The sequence below is a fragment of the Primulina tabacum genome, chromosome 15, assembly GCF_025594145.1.
Source record: "Primulina tabacum isolate GXHZ01 chromosome 15, ASM2559414v2, whole genome shotgun sequence".
Taxonomy (NCBI): domain Eukaryota; kingdom Viridiplantae; phylum Streptophyta; class Magnoliopsida; order Lamiales; family Gesneriaceae; genus Primulina; species Primulina tabacum.
In genome coordinates this window covers 1,087,094-1,096,939 of record NC_134564.1, presented here as the reverse complement: position 1 = coordinate 1,096,939, position 9,846 = coordinate 1,087,094, and the positions used below count along the sequence as shown (strand labels likewise).

The 9,846-nt window shown below is 34.6% G+C and overlaps 1 pseudogene; it reads right to left on the bottom strand.

Moving 5' to 3' along the window:
• Positions 1-5,242: 5,242 nt before the first annotated feature.
• LOC142527093 (CBL-interacting serine/threonine-protein kinase 5-like) lies at positions 5,243-7,027 on the bottom strand (annotated as a pseudogene).
• Between the last annotated feature and the right edge of the window lie 2,819 nt (positions 7,028-9,846).

Here is a 9,846-nt window from a genome sequence, read left to right as displayed (position 1 = left end):
TATAATGGGTCGTAGACTGCTAATGTTATCTAAGGTTATGGTCTTCAAGGCACAGAGAATAACACAGAATACATACGCACACAATATTAAACTTTAATATTGTATACGCACACAATATCACACGTCAAGATATGTCGATGCGTATATACTAATTTATGTTTTTTTACTTTAAAACCTAGAAATCAAACATGATATGATCAAACTTGGCTTCGAAGTAATTCTTTCTTTTTCTACATAGTCTGTAATAATTATTAAGAATGACTAATAACTAATTAATTGTAAAAAAATAAAGTAGGAGTTCTTTGTTCAAACATTATCGTAGTGAATCTTCCGACAAAACCTTGTATCATGGATTAGGTACAACAATGCACAATCATTATCTTAGTTAATAGTATAATAATAGTAATAATAATAATAATAACAACAACAGAAAAAATAATAATTTCATTTTTATCTTTATTTGTATAATATATAAAAAATAATAATCTCAAAACACAACTTGGTGCGAAAGATAAAATATTGAATTTTTTTTCCATAATTATTTCATCTAATTTTTGGCTCGAGTTTTAAAATAGTTAGAGTTATACTTTCAATTTATTAATTATTCTCATAGTATGATTATCTCATCTTATTAACCAAATTGTGCCTTATAGTTACTCTAGCTGTTGTGTTGCAAAATTAATCCACGAAAATATCTTCAATGTCATATTATATATGGATTTTGTTCATGCCATGCCATTACTTTTGATGTTTCCCCAAAAATGTGTTTCATGTTTAATAATATTTATATATAAATATTTTTTTATTTACAATATCAATATTTCTTATCATTTCATTGGAAGAATTATCTCATAATTAAATTTCATTTACATTAGCTCATCGTCTGGATTTTAACTTATATTTTAATTAGTTCACAAAAAATAAAAAAAATTGTGAGTTAGTGTTTTATTATTTTTTCTCATAGCGTGAAAAACTAAAATTATTTATTTAATAATATAATGTCGATAACATAGATATATATCAGTGTTGAAACCGTGATAGCTTCTGGATGAGTAGACTAATGGAAGAAGTCAAACATTTATATATAAATTTTTTTAGGATCTAAGATTGATTCAGAGGGGGTGAATAAATAATCTTAACAAATTTTGTAAATATTTCGATTGTGCTTAACAACACTAAATGAAATTTTTATTAGTTGGGTATTTAAAAGCTAGCAGTTAAAAGAACAATTTGATTATCAAATGAAAGCTAAAAACAAGGTAACTTAAGTGTAAAAGCAAATGTGTGTTTCTTGATGTTTGGATATTTGAATAACTTCTGTGTCACTCCTTATTTCTCGTGGAAAGATTTTTACTAAAAGACTTTGACAAATTACAACAATTTTCAAATTCTCGCTTCAGCAGGGCTTAAGAATGTCTAAGTGAAACTCTTAGTATATTCACAAACTTAAACAAAGTTATCATTAAGAATTCTTTCTGTCAATTACAATGATTTCTCAGAAAAATACTAAGCACAAAATGATAATTAAATGATCAAATAAAATAAGATATATGTGTGATGAGTTTTTTGCTCGATCAGATAAGCTCTCAAGAACTTGATGATTCGGAAGGTTGGGAGAGCTTAAAAGTCCATTCAACTTATCTATTTATAAGCTTTGATTCTAACTATCGGCATTTTTGAATCTGATAGCCGTTCCCAAATCAGGAAGTCTTTGTGTCGTGTCATCATTCTTTCTGACAAATAGTACATGCAGGTAGTGTGTATCAACTTTGACATTCTAATGGACTGATAAATGTGTTATAAAATCTTATATGATCTATCAATTGGTCTTTTCTTTCACTAGTTGACTTCTTGACAACAGTGAGTTATTCTCCGATTTGTTTCTTGACCTTCAATAGGCCTGCGGAGAAGATGTTAAGAGCTTGTCCTTTTGGTTTGAGTGCAATTACATTTTGCACATTCAGAGTTTTGAACTTGTGCAGAGTAACTGGATCACTCAGAGGTACACCAACATCCTCGAATAGTCGGCTTAATGGAATGGCAAATCTCTATGATTAACTCTCAGAAAAAAATCATAGCGTTTAGAATCTTAAATAGCACCGATGACCAGTTAATCTTCATGCCAGATGCAATGACAACCATCACAATTAACTTCTCAGTCGTATATACATCAAATGATCATGCCTTAGCCAAAAACAGTTTGGCTACCACATCAGCAATGAGTCGAAATTTCATCTTCATTTCCTTCTTCTTTCGAGATGTCTTGATAAGCTCATTGGAACCAGGAGAATAACATAGAAGCCAATTAACCCTTCAACGAGCAACTGAAACAGCGTAGAAAAATAAGCTTCATCGATCTGTTGTGTCTGCTCTCCAACTAGCATAATTATCTTTCTTTAGGAAACAGATCCTCTATCATAGAATTACTTCAGTTATGGAAATAGATGCACAAAGTTGAGCTCAAGAAAGCTTTGAGTTCAGATGACTGAACAAGCTTGAAGACAGAGGCGGTTGCTGCATCTTCCATAGAGTAAATCGATTCAAAATAGATAGCCATAACATTTGCGATGTAAGAAGGAGTTGTCATTTCTGTGGATGGATTTCTTGAAGAGAAATAAGAAGAGTTTGAATGTAAAGAGAATAAAAATGAGAATTCGAAGAGTTTACAAGAAATTTGAATTGAGGTGAAATAAAGTGAATAAAGATGTCTGATATTTATGTATGCAATCTTACTCAGACAGTCGAGACACACGTCACACTACCGATTATAAATATTTGAAATTTCAAAAATAAGTACTTTGAACGAACCAATCAGCCACTTAAAGTGCAATAAATTAAAATGTTAAAAACAATTTTGAAAGATCTAAATTTAATAAATTATATTTAAAAAGAATTTAAATGGTCGGTCTGCATTCTAAGATAGATCATGAAGACCTAAAATATTTCTAAAATAAGAAAATTTAGCATCGGCGAGTGATATAGTAAAAATGTCAGCTGTGTGTTGCTTTGCCTGAAACTTTCAGACAAGAAATTTGGGACAAGGTTGGAGGATGGTTTGGTATTCGATTTCCAATTACCATTTGGAGTGTCCCCAAGTGAATCAAGAAAGCTTATAATGTACATCTCGGATTATGAAGGCTCAAACTTCGGGTTTCTCCTCCACTTTGGAGAACTCCTGCCATACCTATATAGGTTTTTCTTTATAATTAAAGTACATGTTTTTCGATATTTGAGTGATTTGATATTGGATGGTTGTATTCTCGCCGGGTATGTTCAGTGTATTTGTAAGCTCATGTATTTACGACATATAATTTTGGTTTCACCGTGAAAAAAAAGTAATGGAAAGTTAAATATGTTATTGAATTAATAATAAAATATGACGAGCAAAAGGAAGAGAGTAATGCAATTTAGTTTTGGGCTCTTTTTAGAGGTTTGAGGACGTGTTCATTAGTTTTGAACATTCTGTGAATTACTTGAGAGCAAGAATATTTTGAAGTGGTTTGTCTCGGAGTTGAGGTCTAGTTATATGACTTTTTATATAAAAATATATATGTATTTTTAAGAATATTATATTCAGTTGTTCTATTTTCTTTTATTGCTAAATTAGAAGAGACCTAAACATGATAATGTAAATCAATATCGATACCTCATAAATGGGCCCTCAAGATCAGGCCCAAATCCTCGGCCCATCCCTATCTCAGTTAGAATGCCCATGACAGGCCTATGTATTCTACTATAAATATCAGGTTTGAGTGTCTCTAATTGATCATTCACTATATTGTTTTCCAGCATCACCCTTAGATGTTTCCCTCATATATCTTCAGTCTCTGACTTGAGCGTCGGAAGGGATAAAGCGGGACACCCTCCCGACTTCCTTCTAACGGTCTTCTTCGTGATTTCAGGCTTAGGGCAAATTCGAAGCCCGCGTCTAGACTAGTTTCACTTGCTGGAATCGGACCCTAAATTTTCAGTGAGTGTCAAATATTTATTTGGTTGTTGTTAAATTTCCTTCACAGTAAATTACTAAATAATTTCATCATAAAATATATTATTTGAAATAACTATGTTTTATATCTATACGAACTGGTTTATAATGAGCTATTACATACTAACTAATTTTGTAGCAAACATATATTATTTTAATAGATATAATTTGTTATGCTCATGTCTTCTTTGTACTTCGATTGTCAAATTTCATTTTTATTTTTGTATCTATTAATTCTTGATAATTTTAATCATTTTACCTCATGATTACTCGTATAACATTGTATACATCAGCGATCAGCGCTATGTCAATATTATATCAGCACTATATTAAGAAATAACTAAAATTGCAATGTTTGTCGTTTTACTATAATTTATAGTTTGTGAGAATATAAATATGCAATTTATCAGTTTTTCCTTTGTTATTTATTATTAGACATGGTATTACTTTCGATAGTTGCTTCCGCTCATTAATAGCACATCTACGTGGAGTGGGGATTGAAATCGAAAAGTTAAAAAATGTGAGAAATTTGTAATTTTAGTCCAGTAACTTTACAGGTTTTGGTTTTAATTTTGTAAGTTTTTAAATTTTGGTTTTCATACACTAACTTGTAATTTTTTTTGTATTTTTCCCCCTAAACAATTAATTCCATCAAATACGATTTATTGGGTATTGATTTTCTTTTATGTAGCACATATGAAATACATTCATATTACTCAAATTCAAATTCATCTAATCAAAAAAAGAAAAAATAAAGCAAAATGACCTTCAATACTTCAAATGATAGGAAAAAAGTTTGTTGTTTCTCATTATTTTTGTTTATGTATATTTAATGTGTGTAATCTAAGTTCTATCCTTGTCACATGAGCTACATAAGAGACTTTCAGTGCTAAATAAGTAATGTCTGGTTGCTTTAGTGGTTTCATAAAATAAAGACAAAAAACTAAAAAAATCCAAATTACTAAATGAAAACCAAACTTCGACAAGTTAAGGAATATAATCCAAAACAGACTAACTTATAAGACTAAGATTGTAATTTTCTCTAATAAATAAAAAAAATTGGTTTTTTTATATAAAAATATATATCCAAAGTACGTCGAAGAGTACTTACCTTAATTTAAGCATTACCATATACAAAATCATGCCATAGACTAATTAACCTCAATCCATTACATAAAAAAAAGGTTCCCGTCTATAGATATTCAAGGGAAAGACATTAAATTAATAATTAAAAATTTTTAAAAAAAAAAGGAAAAATTATTGCTTAGAACATTCTTCGCCAAATGAAGGGTCACCTTGCCATGCCCAAACAATGTCATTCAAGGCGGGCCTAAATTCATCTTCACGAAACTTAATGTACTCCAGCGTGTCGCCCGAAGACTTCGAAAGCTCGACCACTGTCACCTCCGGTGCCACCTTAAAAACCTCGGTGTATAGGGACAATCGCCCCTTTCGACCTTCGGTTGTCCCTAACAACCTCAGCTTGAAATCCTTCATCCTAGCAACACTCTAGCTTCTTCGCCACCGTCTCCATCTTTGCCATGATAACCTTTGCTGAACATCTCGACGCGAATGTGAACCCCACCTTCCGCTCATCCTCGAACATGCTCGTCAGGTCGAACCCCGTGGACATCGCGGAAATGAACTGAAAAGCGTCGAGGAAGGCCGGCAAGGACGAGAACTTTTTTATCATTTCGTGCATGAATTTCTCCTCTTCATCGAATTTTTCGAAGATAGATTCTTGCATGGAGAATGCATTAGGTCTCTTGAACGCTTTTCTAAACCAATGCGTCTTCATTATACCTTGGATCCCAATCCTTCTACAAGGGTTCGCAACCAATAACTTAGATACAATCCTTTTTGAATGCGTAGAAAACCATGAAGGAAACTCGTATTCGGCTCGAAAGATCTTCTTATACATTGTAGAGAGATTATCATCTTGAAATAAAAGAAAACCCGCCAATAGAACGTATAATATGACGCCGCACGACCATAGATCGGCCTTGGCTCCGTCGTAGCCTTTCGTCTTCAAAACCTCTGGCGCAATGTATGCCGGCGTCCCGCATTGAGTGTGAAGAAGACCATCTTTACAACGATGTTCATACAGGGCCGACAACCCGAAATCGGATATTTTCAAGTCCTCATTCTCATCGAGGAGCAGATTATCCAGCTTCAGATCACGGTGGATGACGCCACGGCTATGACAGAAATCGACAGCGCTGATCAGCTGCTGGAAGTACTTCTTGGCCGCATCCTCCTTGAGCAGGCCACGCGCCACCTTGGCTAACAACTCGCCGCCTCGAACGTACTCCATGATTATGTAAATCTTGGATTTGGTGGCCATGACTTCTTTGAGTTCAGCGATGTTTGGGTGGCGAACCAAACGCATGACTGAGATCTCCCTCTTGATTTGCTCCATCATTCTTTCGCTTCGGATAACCTCGTCTTTCTTGATGACCTTAATCGCCACGCACACGCCGGTTGCCAGGTTTTTTCCGTAGTAAACTTTGGCAAATGTAACTGCGAGTGATGGAAAAATACGGAACTATCAAGTCGTGTGAAATTTTTGAAATCCAGACGTCTGCATGATGTATCGAAAATGAAGAAAACTTTCGGGCTCGAATCTTATAAATGATCGGACAAATGTTGGAAGATCTTGTTGGTTATATTCTGGTACAAGTTGTAGAAGAAACGTGCTTTCATTTTATACGCTTTCTTTTTCCTTATTAGCTATTGGATTAGCACTTTAACGGTTTTTAGTTTTAGACATATAAATGCGTGTATTCTTCAGTAGTCAATTAATTCAATTTCGAGATTCAGTTCAGCAAGAGCAGAGCTTGTTCTTCTTCTTTCATTCTTCATTTAACATGGTATCAGAGCAAGTAGGTTTCGATCCTACTTCCTGACTCGTTACAAAATCAAGATCACATCAATAGGAGCTGCACTTCTTCGTTTCTTCGCTCAGATTATCTTATTGGATTTAGCTGCGTGAATATCTCAAGTGTACCACAGAAGTTGCACATAAGAGACCAGCGAAGACATTAATTGATGGCAAATCCAGGTAATTTCAACGATCCTCTATTTTTGCATCCTTCGGACACACCATGAATGAATCTAGTTAATGATCAATTGCTCGGTGTTGAAAATTACGGAGTTTGGAGTCGAGCTATGATAATTGCCTTAAGAGCTAAAAATAAGATTGTGTTCGTTGATGGTACTCTTCCGCGACCAGCGGTTGGACATGTTACATTACGTCAGTGGGCAGCGATGTAATGCTTTGGTGCTTTCTTGGCTAATGAACACAGTGTCTAAGGAGATTTATGGAGGAATTGTGTATTCAACAGACGCTTCAATAGTTTGGAGTGATCTGAAAGAACAGTTTCACAAAGTGAATGGATCAAGGATTTTTTCAATTCATCGTGATATTAATCTATTGACTCAAGGAAGCAGCACAATTTCAGCTTATTATTCGAAACTCAAACACTTATGGGATGAATATGCATCTTTGGTCACTCTCCCTTCGTGTGAATGTGATACAGCTAGAAAGTACTTGCATCATGACCAACAGCAGAAGTTACTTCAATTCCTTATAGGATTAAACGATAGCTACATGTCGGTTCGTAGCCAAATTCTTATGATGAGTCCACTACCGAGTGTTGGACATGCTTTTTCTATTATATCCCAGGAGGAATCACATAGATCATTAACTTCAGTGGATTCCAACCCAGCATCCGTGTTTTATTCTATGCAACATAAAGCTGAAGAACCAAAAAAAGGCCAGCCATATTGTGAGTATTGTCACTGGACAGGACATACGAAAGCCACATGTTACAAGTTGGTTGGTTATCCTATTGTACATCGCCTATATGGGCAGCAACCTCGTGGTGATAATCGAAGAAATCCAAAAATGTATGTGAAACAAAAAAGGCAAGTTGTAGCAGCAAATTCAGTGGAAGATAAAAATAATAAGGAATCAGGTGATAAAGAACCAGCAGCTGATTGTGTTTCCCCTGTTCCAATTTTTTCTCAAGAACAGTATGTTGAGATTATGAAGTTGTTGGGAAATCACACCACATATAGCTCGAATACTCCAGCTGCTAATATGGCAGGTAATGTTTTTTCGAAATCTTGTACTAGTTGGATAATTGATACAGGAGCAAATAAACACATGACTGGTTGTTCATCTCTATTGCAAGATGCTCAATCCATGGCTGAATCCTCTAGTTCAGTTAGACTACCAAATGGTAACAAGCTGTCCATTAGCTGCATTGGTTCTGTATCCTTACATCTTCAATTACATTGCAAGATGTACTTTGTGTTCCTCATTTTCAATTCAACCTTTTATATGTTTCTAAATTCACCAAGTCTCACAACTGCTCTATGTTTTTTTCCCTCGTTTTTGCCTATTTCATGACCTGGTGAGTGGGAAAATAGTTGGGATTGGTAAAGAAGAGAATGGGTTATATCATCTCACCAATAAATTGCTTCAACACTTCAACCCTTCTTCTACTGTAATTTCGTTGCCTTTTTTCGGTCCTAGTTGTAATAACTTGCATTATCAAAATAATGTTGTGTGTCAAAGCTCAGTTTCGGTTGATTGTGATACTTGGCACAAAATATTGGGACATATGCCTATTTCCAGAATGTATTTGCTGCCCTTTCTGTCAAAAAATGTGTCATTGAAGCATTGTTCTATTTGTCATCAATCAAAACAATCTAGATTATCATTTCCAAAAATGAGCTTGACAAAATCTCAATTCCCTTTTCAATTCATACATATGGATATTTGGGGTCCATTTAATACACCAACATACAATGGGGAAAGATATTTTCTAACAATTTTGGATGATTTTTCGAGAGGAACCTGGGTTTATCTTATGCATTCTAAGCTTGATGTATTTCGAATTCTTAAGCAATTTTTTGCTTTGGTGCACAATCAGTTTTCTGCTCAAATTAAATTCCATTCGGTCGGACAATGTGACTGATTTCTTTAAAGCTGAGTGCCGTGATTTTTTTGCTTCCCAAGGTGTTATTCATTTCAGTTCATGTCCTTATACACCACAGCAAAATGGGGTAGTGGAACGTAAGCATAGGCATGTTCTTGATATAGCTCGATCCTTAAGGTTTCAAGCTTCTCTACCTTTAAGATTTTGCGATGATTGTGTGTTGACATCCGTATATATAATCAATCGAACCCCTACTCATGTCCTAGGAACTAAAACTCCTTTCGAAGTTTTGTTCAACCAAGTTCCAACTTATAATCATCTCAAAGTTTTTGGATGTCTTTGTTACGTTCATTCCCCGACCATTGAACACAAATTTTCTGCTCGTGCTACAGCTTTTGTTTTTTTGGGATATTCAAATGTACAAAAAGGATATAGAGTCATGAATCTTCAGAGCAGCAAATTTGTTATTTCTCGGGATGTTGTGTTTCATGAGAATTTGTTTCCATTTGCCTCAACTTTACCTACAGCTCCACCATTTCCACCCTCATTCACTTGTCCTGAAAATTTTTCTACTGATAATTCTTGTATCCCACAAACAACTGAATCTTCAGTCCTTCCATTACCAAGTGCTGATTCCCAACCACCATTTCGAAGATCTAACAGAATCCAAGTTGTTCCCCAATGGACACAAGATTACTCTTGTCCTACATTACCTCAAAGTAATTCTGTTCCTTGCACATATCATATTTCTCAATATCTTTCCTATTCTAATTTTACACCAGCCTATCAACACTTTGTGGTTGCCATATCATCAATCATGGAACCTCGCTTTTACCATGAGGCAGTGACAGATCCTAGATGGAAGAAGGCTATGGATTTAGAGATTGCCGCATTGGATTCTAATCATACTTGGGA